The 12,975-nt window shown below is 42.7% G+C and overlaps 1 long non-coding RNA gene across 1 annotated transcript; it reads right to left on the bottom strand.

Moving 5' to 3' along the window:
• Nucleotides 1-7,704: 7,704 nt before the first annotated feature.
• LOC128409609 (uncharacterized) lies at nucleotides 7,705-9,744 on the bottom strand. The gene is made up of 2 exons (XR_008329273.1): nucleotides 9,078-9,744; nucleotides 7,705-7,893 (listed from the first exon to the last, which is right to left on the bottom strand). It is a non-coding gene; the product is annotated as an uncharacterized LOC128409609 (long non-coding RNA).
• Nucleotides 9,745-12,975: the final 3,231 nt, after the last annotated feature.

Here is a 12,975-nt window from a genome sequence, read left to right as displayed (position 1 = left end):
TTATGAGAACCAGGCCTAACTTTGGCCTATCCTAACTCAAAAGGTGGTTTTCGTGAGACTGAGGCTGGCAAACCCGTAGCTATTTAGAGCTCCCTGGAGGAAGGGTGAGATTTAGATGAAATAAATAAGAAGAGAAACAGAACACACACACACACTGTTTATTTCTGCTTTATGCCTTGCCAAGAACCCTGTTGGCAAAGGATGAGTAACACTGATGTACTGTAGCATTGAACAGAATCCAGAACTCTTATCTTTTATCACCAGTCCTTTTTCTGCCTCGCTCTTCTCATTCTGCAGATTTTTCAATCTGAAAGGTTGGCTTCATGACACAGAGCCAGCTGGTTCATACAAGTTCAATGAGAGATTGCCTAGTCTAGATAAAAACTTGCTGAATGCCACGTGTAATGATTTGGAATTCTAGATGCTTCCTGTAGATCTTGGTGTTTAAAGCACTGGTGCTTGCCCCAGTCGGAAAGGAACCACCTCACTCACCTTATTGGGCCAGCAGCAGTAGCAGCAATAAAAAAAGGGTGGTGGTTGCGGGGAGACTTCAAGATTCACATCTGGGTTCTTCTCCAAGGCAAGCTATACTGTCACTCTTCTGGACAGCTCAGTGTACGCTATACGTTATCACTTGATCCCCACAATTTCAAATGACGTCCTGCATGTCTGAATCTTCACAGACAACTTCCAGGCTTGCTTTGCAGGTACAGCAGTGGCTGAGAGCCTTTGTTCAGAGCCTCCATTCCCACCCCACGGGGCTACTGTAGTGCTAGCACAATATGGGCAGAATAACTCACACTGTTCCTTTCCCTCCAACTATCATCACAGTGGTACCTCGGGTTAAGAACTTAATTCGTTCTGGAGGTCCGTTCTTAACCTGAAACTGTTCTTAACCTGAGGTACCACTTTAGCTAATGGGGCCTCCTGGTGCTGCTGCGTGATTTCTGTTCTCATCCTGAAGCAAAGTTCTTAACCTGAGGTACTATTTCTGGGTTAGCAGAGTCTGTAACCTGAAGCGTCTGTAACCTGAAGCGTCTGTAACCCGAGGTACCACTGTACTTGATCCCTGCCAGCTGGCAACTGTGTGGGAAAGGCTTGCACAATTGGCTCTGCCCAGTTGGTTCCAAGCCTTAGGACATTTCAGGAGTCTTGTGGGGTGAATCTCCAGAAAAACAGCTCTCCTACTTCTTTCCCAGCCCGAACTGCAGGTGCTGAGAATTGAACCAAGGGCCTTTTGTATACACTGAGCATAGGAAGCTGATGCTCATTTCCTTAGGAACTCATTGGGGCTTACTTTTTATCAAGCATGGTCAGCATGCGCTCGCTTATTTTATTCCTTATTTATTCAGTATTGCCATGCATGGCGATTTTGTTTTCAGCAAGCATTTGGGCATCTTAAGTTGTGTCATTTATTAACTGTGGGAAATATGTATGTCACTTTTCTACAATGGGAAGAGGTTGTGCAATTAAATGAATGCAATGGTTCAAAGTACAGAGAGCCAGTGTGGCGTAGTGGTTAAGAGTGGTAGACTCGTAATCTGGGGAACCGGGTTCGCGTCTCCGCTCCTCCACATGCAGCTGCTGGGTGACCTTGGGATAGTCACACTTCTCTGAAGTCTCTCAGCCCCACTCACCTCACAGAGTGTTTCTTGTGGGGGAGGAAGGGAAAGGAGAATGTTAGCCGCTTTGAGACTCCTTCGGGTAGTGATAAAGCAGGATATCAAATCCAAACCCTTCTTCTACAGAACCCTTGAATTTCATTTAATTGCAGCAAGCCTGTGTATCCTTACAGCCCACTGTCTAAATGTATGACTTTTTACTGCTTGCTTATTTATCTGCTCATATCATAATTTTTAAGATTATACATAGCTATGTTTCTCGCATTAGATGATATTAACGTTTTGTGTCATTCAGGGTGTGGAGGACTTAACTTCCGAGTGGATATGCATAGGATTGTACCGTAAGTGTCTTGAAAGTTGCCGTACATTTTATAGAAAAGTATGTCTAAAAACTGATAGATGAACAAACAAACAAATAAGAATATTTAACGTTCTCATGGGTAATTCAGACCTTACACAATATCTCTAAGACAGTTGCCCAACCTTCTACTTTCATTGAAACATTAAAGAGCATGTGCCTCTCTGTGTGGGAGTCAAGCAGATGACCTGGAAAGTTTGCCATTGCTGTTTTGTTGGCAGCTAATTGGCAGGATGTCTGTAAAGGACTTGAATCTGGATGCAGGACACACAGGCTTATTTATAAATGTGTCTTTACAGAAGGCTCTTGCACTGTACAGGGCAGAACAAAGAAAATCCGGTTGTACCCAGCTTCAATCCTCCTGTTGCACGTTTCCTCTTTATTTCCTTTCTCCATTGCCTGTGATTTGGGAATCTGCTTCTCTGCACTTGTCCAGTTCACTGAGCCATTTATGGCTGCTCTCTCATTACAGTCTATGCTTATGGACTCTGCCATTGAAGGGGGGGGGGATGTGGCATCCAGCTTAATCATTTACAAGAGTTCAAGCAGCCTAGGAGAAGAGGTAGAAAGGGGGTTTCCTTGTCTGTGCATTCCCACTGAGAACACAGAAGGAAGAGGGAAACACATGAGTGGTGTTCTGTTGTCTTCTGGGAACCAGGCAGAGGGCCTTCTCAGTAGTAGCAGCCACCCTGTGGAACGCCCTCCCACCAATGTCAAAGAAAACAATAACTACCAGACTTTTAGAACACATCTGATGGCAGCCCTGTTTAGGGAAGCTTTTAATGTTTGGTGCATTACTGTATTTTAATATTTTAATTTTAATATTTTGTTAGAAGCCACCCAGAGTGGCTATTATTATTATTATTATTCTGTTGGCTCCACCATTGTGAATTAAGACACATTGCAAACATCTCAGCTCCTCAAAACATCTGTTTTATTTCTTCATCTCCCACCACATTTCTTTGGTGACCAACTCAGCCAGATCTCCACATATAACTGCTGAAAGTTGCCCAATTAGCTTAAAGCCAGTCTTAGTAAGCACTGTTATTTGTGAGTGTCTGCAACACTGCTTTTGACCACTGCTTTGCCTCAGTATATCAGTACTGTCTGCTGACTAGCAGCAGCTTTCCAGGATTTTAGAGAGGACTTTTTCCCAGTCCTACTTTGAGATGTCAGAAACTAAACATACTGTATATGCATTGCAGCTGCCCACCCCATCAACATCTGCCTCCTGAGGCAGCTGCCACACTCTTTGTAATGGTAGGGCCGGCCCTGTACATTACAGAGCAGGGATGGATGCATTACTAGAGACCTGGGGCTAATCCATCTTCCTCATCTTGCCCTACATAGCCCCTAATTTGAAGGACTTCCCCATTCTTCCTTGTGCTTGCTAGTTTGGTTTTTGTTGTGTGTGTTTTAAGTAACATAATTCCATGTGACACATTTAGCATCATGTCTAGTTTGGCTCATAATCACAATCATGTGTGAGCTGCCAGTGGAATGCACAAGGATAATTCTATGAGGAGATGGAAGGCCAAAGTAGACATAGAATTAATTGTTTAACCTTCCCCCCTACCCCCACCCTGTCATGTTTCTGGCAAAACTCATGCCGCCATGTCCCCCCTCCCTGCACAAGTTACTATTTGCATTGAGAGCAAAAACTCCAATGGAAAAGCTCAGATAAATACAGATAGCAAGGGCTTTGTTTTTAAAACACACACATACAATAAGGGATTTATTCAATAAGACAAGACCTTTCATAAAAATATAGCTTAGATGTGTATGGAGCATAATAGAAAAGATGAAGAGCCTGTCAATTTTGTAGATAACAACAGGGATATTGATAGATGGACCCACGAGATCATCAAATCAGTCATATCCTTCAGAGAGTAAAAGGCACAAAGCAAAAGCCATGTGACATATTAGATACAACAGGGAACAGAACTGCTCTCAGATGTTTGCACCAAAGTCAGCCAAGTGTCTTGGGACTTACAAGATCATCTAAAGGAAATCAGCATTGAGGAGGCAAAATGTGAAGCCTAATTGTAGGCAAAGTACTTAAACCCTTCTGCGTTTGTTGAGTAGTGATCTTACAGATCTGATTGGGAGTGCCTAACTAGAAAGGTAGGGACGCGGGTGGCGCTGTGCCAAGTGTACCAACCAAGCAGGTAGCAGAACCTCCTTTGATAAGGCTATTCCAATAGACTAGGAGTTGACTGGTGCCTTAAAATAACAACCCTTTTGGTCACTAGGGTGCAGGTTAGCATGATATGCAATGAATCCATATGGGTGTTTCCTGAGTGATTCACCATATAGATTGTCATTTTTACCAAGCCATTGCAAACATTCTAAAAGTCAATTAAATGAAGATGTGCTGATCATGTGCTCCATATTTGTGGAGAATAAAATTAGCACGCTTGTGCAGATTCTGGGCTCAGCCATGTGAACCACAACCTGCATCCATACCAGAGGATCACCATAATTTGGTATTACTCTGGATGTTTCCATGACTTGGTGCTGGTGAACCACACTGGCCATGATAAGTTCATGGCTTCAAACCTGTTTCGGACAATATATTGCCCAGACCTAACACACATCATGATTCGCGATATATTGCCAGGTCAAAAATTATGAAACTAATATCACAATACGGACTTCAAACCAGTTTTGGACAATACATCGATATATCGCCCAGCCCTAATCTCTACCATGAAACTTCAAGATTGAATGCAAATATGAATGATACTGTTGGTATCACTAATCAAGAAGGACTATTATTTGACTAATCAACAGTTAATACAAGAGAGAAACTTGCCTAACATGTCTCATGCATGAAAGAATGCTTTTGAGCGTGGAAAAGAGCAGCAAGTCTTGGAAGTAGGTGCAAAATAGATGTGCCAAGATTACGGAACAGCTTTTGGCTGTTGTGCAACATTGGGCGGGGGAGGGGGGAGTTCTGTAAGCACCATCTTTACTTCAAACAAAATTGTGTTTTAGAGACAGTGATTTCACCACCAACTGGCATGTATCTTTATGACTTGTCTACTTCAGTGCCTCAGAAAGGATAGAAGGAATTACTGTGATGCAAGAGCAGCCCTTGCTTGAGCAGCTTAAAAATATCCATGTGTTTGCTTGCCACATGGCCTTTTTTAAAAAAACCCAGCCTGGGCAGACTTTTATCTGTGCCAGGCTTTTGTTGTTGTTGTTGTTTAGCTCAGCTTTATGAGTCATTGTTTTGAAAGACTCTTGCCTCCTTGGAGTTGCTTCCGAAAATTAGGGCTACGATCTTATCTGCACTCACCCAGGAGAGAACCCCATTGAAATAATTGAAATGTGCTTAGATGTGCATAAGATTGCACTGTAAATATTCGGAATGTCTGTCTCTTACTAGGGAGGGGCTTGAACTTTGTAGAATAATGTTTTAATAGTCCATATCCTTGCTTCATAATCTGAAGCCTCTGAACCTGTACAAGAATAAGGATGCTTTCTAACGCTTGGGAGGGTACAGTGCATAATACAAACCACAGCAGTTGCAGTCAGTGATGTTATGCAGACCCAGGGGAGGGCAGACTTCTGGCTTGAGGGACCTACTTTGCTTTTTACTAGAACCCAGAGTCAAAGAATTATTCTGAGTACCAGAACTAACCGAGCACTCAGTCCTTCCATACTAAAAGCCCACCCACTGTTGAGCTTTCATTTCAGCAGTATAATTTGGAGGGGGGGGGAGTCGTTTTGTTGTGCCATTGGGAGTCACAAATCCTCCTTGATCTGCTTTTAAACCACCCATAAATCTACCAGTATACCCCTACCTACACCCCTAGTGTAGACTATCCTATTTATTCTTTTTTAAGTAATTGACTTCATCAACATATTATTCTAAATTATAATGAAATATAATTACATGTTTGATTCTGGTAGCACCTGAGGTGTAAGACTCAGGGATATCTGATATCTTCTCTCTCTCTCCATCTGTCTCAAGGGAGGGTACGAGCCCCTATCAAGATGATGCTGAGCAATCAGTAGTAACTACCTGCGCTTGCTTTCTTGGTATAGAGGAGGCCTGGCAAAGGTGAGATTTTGTGAGGACAGTCAGCTGCATAAGAACTGCCATGTGCCTTTAATACTCACCCACAGCAATTATTAAGAGTCCACTGTAGAGTGCATCAGCTTTCACTCGCCACATGAGCCTCATTATAGCCCGCCACACAAAGAAGTCAAGCTGTTTCGTCTCCTTGCTGCGGCTGTCGAAGTCTTTGCCGCAGGAGTTCGGTATTATATAAATCTCAGAGGCACATGTGCACTAAGCCCACAACATCCATTGTGCTCTGGCATTTAGAAAGCTTTTATTTGATTTGCTGGCCAGCGCTACCTCACATGCCCGTCTGTTAGCAGTTACAGGTGTGTGTGTTTGTGTTTGATTGTGCTTTCCCTCTTTTTCATACAGCAGCTTTGAAAGAAATATTTGTTTATATTTATTTGTTTAAGCAATTTATGTACCACTTAACTGCAACTGTCGCTAAGCAGTATACAGAAAATATTACACAGAAAAGTTAAAAACCGGTTAGAACTATGAAACCAGATATTCAACAGGGAGGGGTGCTTGTCTGATCTCATTTGGAAGGGTCCTTTGAAGGCAAAAACTGGGGCACCATGTTCTGGGATGCCAGACCCTTATATATAGTGGGAGGGACCCTATACATAAGGGTCTGATGACTTCTGTTTCAGTGTATGTGAAGAAGTGTGCACGCACACGAAAGCTTATACCCAGAACAAACTTAGTTGGTCTCTAAGATGCTACTGGACAATTTATTTATTTATTATTTTTTTATTTTGTCTGTGTCAGACCAACATGGCTACCTACCTGATGCAAGAAGTGAGGTTACAGGGAACTAGGCAGAGGGCCTTATCGGTAGTGGCGCCCACCCTGTGGAATGCCCTCCCACCAGATGTCAAGGAAATAAACAACTATCTGACTTTTAGAAGACATCTGAAGGCAGCCTTGTTTAGGGAAGTTTTTAATGTTTGGTGTTTTTAATATTCTGTTGGGAGCCGCCAGAGTGGCTGGGGAAACCTAGCCAGATGGGTGGGGTATAAATAATAAAATTACTATTATTATTATAAAAGCATTGTAAATTGATACACGAGCCTTGAAGCTTGCTCAGCAGCGTATGGACACCTAGCACATGCTTTTGAGCACTGGAGTTATATGTTGGCAATCATCTGCCCCGTCAACAGTCTAGCCGCTGCATTTTGCACTAGCTGGAACTTCTAGACCAGACCCAAGGCCATGCTGAAATAATCAAGTCTTAAGGTTACCGATGTAGGGATCTCTGTGGCCAAACCATCCCTGTCCAAGAACAGCTGTAGTTGATGCACCGGCCGTAGCTAGTAAAGGACACTCCTAGCCACTGAGGCTACCTGAGCTTCTAGCAGCAAAAGTGGATCCACAAGCACCCAGTAAATCCCAGCCTGTCCTTTCAGAGGGAACATACCCATCTTGGCTCAAGAACAGCTGTGTCTGTACTCATCACTCTGTTGTTCTGTTGCAAGAGTCAGATATGACCATGCAGGGAGTCAAGTGACACATACGAAAGCAGACTTTAGACCAGAAGTGGCATAGCACTTTCTCTAAAGTCAGGGTCCAGTTTGTGTTTTAAATCCTAATCACTGATAAAGAACACAACAAATTTTGAAGCATGGTCTAAAAAGAGAGAGAGAACTGAGTCACATTCTGCAAGCTGGGTTTATTTCTCAATGACAGAATTTCCCAAGTCTTCCCTCAAGAGGTTTGCTTCCTTTGTACAAAACTTTGAAGTCATTGTGGTGTTCTGTCACATGCTTCCCTATCAGTCTGTGGACACAGATGTGTGTTTTGCTCCTAGCCTTCAATTCGGCATCAGACCATTTCTCAGCCTGGGTGACAGAACAGAAACAAGCACTTTTAGAACAAGAACATTCATGACGGCTTATCACCCTGCCTTGATCCCCTTGCACAGCACTGTATTTTAAAATACAGCACTGGAGGAGACTCAGCTGAAACCCCAGAGCCTTGAGAGGTGGGAGACAGCATGCTGCTAATTTCCACAGGAACATCAAAGCCGATTTTAAACATTTAAATGCTACGTGACGCAACCAGCCCACAGAACCTTGAGCAGCTTCAGAGGCAGCAACTGCAGATGATGGAAAGCGACGCTGTTAAATAAAAATATCCCTCAAGTCACAAATGGAGGGCTATGTTCACTTGGCTGGGACGTGGCCTTGCTCTTTATCTACCTATTATGGCACATGTTCAAGGAAATTAATGGAGCAAAGTCGTTTTCTTTCCAGAAATAGTAAACAACAAGGCAACAAGAGAGTCAGTGTGACTGGAATAGCAGTTAGGGTGTTGGACTAGGACCTTGGAGACCAGGGTTCAAATCTTCACTTGGTCGTGAAGCTCACTGGGTGACTTGGGGCCTATCACTGCCTCTCAGCCTAATCTACCTCACAGGGTTGTTATGGGGATTAAATGAGGAGGGGAAGACCTTGAGCTTCTTGGAGGAAAAGGTGAGATATAAATGCAATAACTATAAATAAATAAATACCGGGTAATGTCCAGATTACATCCTCCCAAAGTTCCCAGAGCTTCACAGTATTGGACAGCGTTAACACTTCAGCCACACCTACCAGAAACAGATATTGTTTAGCATTACATGATGTAATTTTACAAATGTTAATCATCATCATAACATTATACAAGTACAACCAATGTATACACTGTGTATATCATATTCAGATAGAATAACTAATCATTTTATTGGTGTAGGGTTTCGGTTATCTTTGTGTAGATAATAATGATGATGTTTTCGCATGGAGATTAGCACCAGCAAGCAGATACCGTATTTTTTGCACCATAACACTCACTTTTTTTCTCCTAGAAAGTAAGGGGAAATGTCTGTGCGTGTTATGGAGGTAATGCCTACGGGTGGCATGCCTACGGATTTTCCTCCTCTAAAAACTACGTGCGTGTTATGGTCGGGTGCGTGTTATAGAGCGAAAAATACGGTAATTAAAATATCTCTTTTAAAAGGGCTGACTGAAACTTCAACCCATCTCACCCTTTGGTCTTGAAGAGAGGTTTGACCCAGAAGGAAAAATGTGTTGTAAAATTCAGCTGATCCCAATGAATTGGCTTCTAAATGACATATTAGAAATAAACACCCCCAGAAAGAATGAAATGCACACCCAACAGATTTCATTTCATCCCACATGATGCTGCCACCTGAGGAAGATTTAGCACTTAGAAGCAAACGTCCTTCAGGATGATGGGCACTTGAGGTAAAATCTTGGAGTGTAACCAAAGGGATGTCAAAACCATGAGTTGTTGATAGCACAGGGAGTGTATTCTGAAAGAAACACAACAAAACGCACCTGTCAAGAACAGTGAGCTGAGGGATGATGGGTGAGTCTTTTCAGAGCACAACCAGGATGTGCTGTGCAGCAGCCATGCCAAAGGAACATAAACCACTTAAAGCGTAAATAATTGCAGAACGACCACATTGGCCTATTATGAGTTATTGTGGTGTTGTATTGCAGCATTATTATGCTGTTCCTTTCCTCTTCTGTGGAAAAAGGCCCTGAATCACCCAAGATGAAGAGAGCTGGATAATGATTATGACAGAAAAATACAAGTTGCTGCAACCTCCATATCTCTGGCTCAGTCAGCCTATTCTAAATGCATAATGTCTGTTTAACATTTTTATCATGTCCTTCCTCCAATAGCCCTATAGAATATATGGGATTATTGCATTTCACCTTCACAACAACCCTGCAAAGCAGCCTGAGGACAGGCATCAGAGTCATAAACATATTGTTAAATGTGTGTCCCCCCCAAAACCTTGAGGTCCACCAGTGGTAGTCATGCACAAAACAGTAACTTGGGTCAGCTGTGTGGGGAGCCAGATGCAATATGCTCAAGGGACAATAATAATCACCTACAACTTTTACTCAAGTGAAACTACCATGTCGCAACACAGCACATGACCGGTAGTCATATGCTTCACTCTCCATCTTATTGTTGCCAGAGGCCATGCCTGCACTCCAGTATTTCCTGCTAATACTATGTATGATTTTGTTTCACAGCGCATAGAGCACATTTGGTTTGTCATAGTCTGATCCCTCTCTGATCCCAGATACTGCACACATTTCGGTTACATGATGCCCTGTGTGCTTATGCTTTTGTTGGTGTTTTTAATGTGATGCTGTTGCGTCATTGGTCATATACTGCATTTTATGGATTTTTTTATTGCTTTATATTGTGGTATTGCATATTATTTTACTGTTTTACAGTTTCCTGTTTGAATTCAGACTATAAGCTGTCTGTGGAACTCCCCGTTCTTCCTGCTATTGAAAGCATGAGGTATCCAGTACAGTATTTAAATAATATGTAAATCAACAGTCAAATAAATGGAAAAATTGCCTTCACACATTTTCAAGGCATGGGTTAATAATACTGGGTACTGTACTGAACAGTGCCAAGCACCACACAACTCTGACATACATTCTCACTTCCGTGTGCTAACACAAATAACTACATGAGCTCACACTCAGTGAGGGGAAAGGAAATTATTTTTCTAGTGATGGAGACAATACATGCCAGGTAAAGGCTTCAAAACAGGATCTGCCCTGTGGACTTATGAACCGTGGAAAGAATTTCCCACAGGCCAAGTTAACACAACACATGAGGAGGAAGGGTGACTACAAAGCTCATCTGTGGTGCTGCTGCAGTCCATCTGATCCCTGCAGTCCACCCAGCATAGGCTTCCTGGATAGCTTCCCATTTGAGGAAAAAGAGTCTGAAAGGGAGAAAGTCTGAAATTTCCAGAGTTCTAGCTCTTCCTGGTTCCTGCAGAGAATGAGGAAGTGGCAAGCAGAAATAACTAAAGGAGTGCCTCAATAGCAACCTGAGAGGGGGCATTTCATGACTCTGAAACAGCATGGAATAATTCACTGCTGAATTATTATTCTACGCCACTTCTTTCTTTCAAAAACAACAAAGAGTTTTGAGTACTTTGAAGACAACTTGTGGTGCCTCAAAATTCTTTGCTGCTTTTGCTGCAACCATGGCTATGTACGTATTACCAACTCAAAACGCGGCCAGGTCTTTCTCTTTCTCGATTCGGATCAATGCTGATTGAGGAGGGAGACTCGGTACTGTATTTCATAAGAAACACAAGGATATATAAGGATTGTAGCTAATATTGTGTGTACACCACTTCCCAATGCAGCAGTGGGAACACATAGAATGTAGAGTGAATGGAAGTGTGTACACACAGCCAGACTAGCATGTCTACCCCTCTGGAAATCCTTCCAGTCACACTAACATTTATGTTTCCCCCCAGGACATCTGCCCTGCTGCCAGAAGCATAAACAGCTGCCGCCTGGATATGCATTCTCTCATAGCTGGGTCATGTGAGTTTATCTTTTGCCCTTTGTTCCATCCCCACAGGGGCTTCTGGTTTAGATGGATTATGAGTGCTTCCAGACTGACCCCAAAACATTCGCAGTGGTACCACTCTCATCTCTACTTCATCAGATGAAACCCCCTCTCACCAGCCTGATGTTGGTCTCTCATCAACACCCATCATCCCTAGCCGGCATTAGGAAAAATGTGGTCATTGCTGCTTCTCTCAACACCCTAATCAAATTAATGCTTGCCGTAGGAAATCAGCCATGTCCTGCTGGTCCTGACTGTGGAGATAGAGCTGTTAATGGCACAATAACCTTCCCCCCCCCATGCCATCCTGTTCCCATTTACCTGGGAATAAGTCCCATTAAACACAAAGAGACTCACTTCTGAGTTGACATTGTACTATAAGGTAACTAACTATATAGTGAATTTTTATTGAGTGTCTGGCTCTAGGTCCTGCCGAAACATCTGCACATAGTTTTCACATTTTGCACCTGTCATTTGGGGAGGGGATTCTTCAGCATCCACCTTCACTTATCACATAATAGCATTTGCAAAATATAACTTCTAGGGAGCACCTGATAAACACACCCAGGAAAGATGCATTCTGGTTGCAAGGGGGGGGGAGGAAGGGCAAATGCTGGAGATTCCAAGGACTACTGGACAAAAGCTGGAAAAGTGCTATAAATGGAAGAGGAAAAATACAACTCTTTAGGACTCCAGGGATTCCTACTTACTGGTGTCCAAACAATGCACTTATCAATCAAAACTCATTATCTAAAAATCCTGACAGGCTGGCTTTTTTCGCAGAAATCGCTTAGAAGGGTACCTGCACATTTTGCTTCTTAACTTTCTTTCTCGGCGGGATAGAGACTTACTTCTTTCTTTAAATATAAGCTCAGAGTCAAAGTTGCCTGACTGGGAGTGCCAACAGAGGCCTTTAGCAACACAGTATGGCTCAGATGCTTCATAAGGCAATATAGAATCAGTACAGTGTGGTTCCAGGCACTCCACCCTCCACATATGGATTTGGCTGCATGACACTTAAGTTGTAAGCAAACACAGTTTATGACATTGCAAATCATTACTGATCATGGGACACATCTGTTATGTAATTAGCCTTAGCTTCCAATTTCCTGGCTTTATGGCATTTGAGCCAACATGAAGTAGTTTTAACTCTGGTCTTAAACTGGCAGATTTTTAAAATCAATGAATCTTTTAGGTTTTTGAACATAGCTGTCAACGTTTCCCTTTTTTTAAAGGGAAATTCCCTTATTCCGAATACGATTCCTCACAAGAAAAGGGAAAAGCTGACAGCTATGTTTTTGAAATGTTAGCAATCTGACCTTTTCCCATCCAATTCATCTGCAGCCATTAAGGAAACAGCTTATATGATTCTCCTCCTTTCCCTGTATATCCTCATAATGACCCTGTAGTAGAGGCTCAGAGAAAAAGACTGGCCCAAAGTCACCCAATGAGCTTCACAGCTGAGCAGGGATTTGAACTCTTGTCTGCCTCTCCCCACTGTCTACCACACTAGCTCTTTT

This window comes from Podarcis raffonei, chromosome 2, assembly GCF_027172205.1.
Source record: "Podarcis raffonei isolate rPodRaf1 chromosome 2, rPodRaf1.pri, whole genome shotgun sequence".
Taxonomy (NCBI): Eukaryota; Metazoa; Chordata; class Lepidosauria; order Squamata; family Lacertidae; genus Podarcis; species Podarcis raffonei.
The sequence above is the reverse complement of the archived record's forward strand: the minus strand, read 5'-3'. Positions and strand labels throughout refer to the sequence as shown.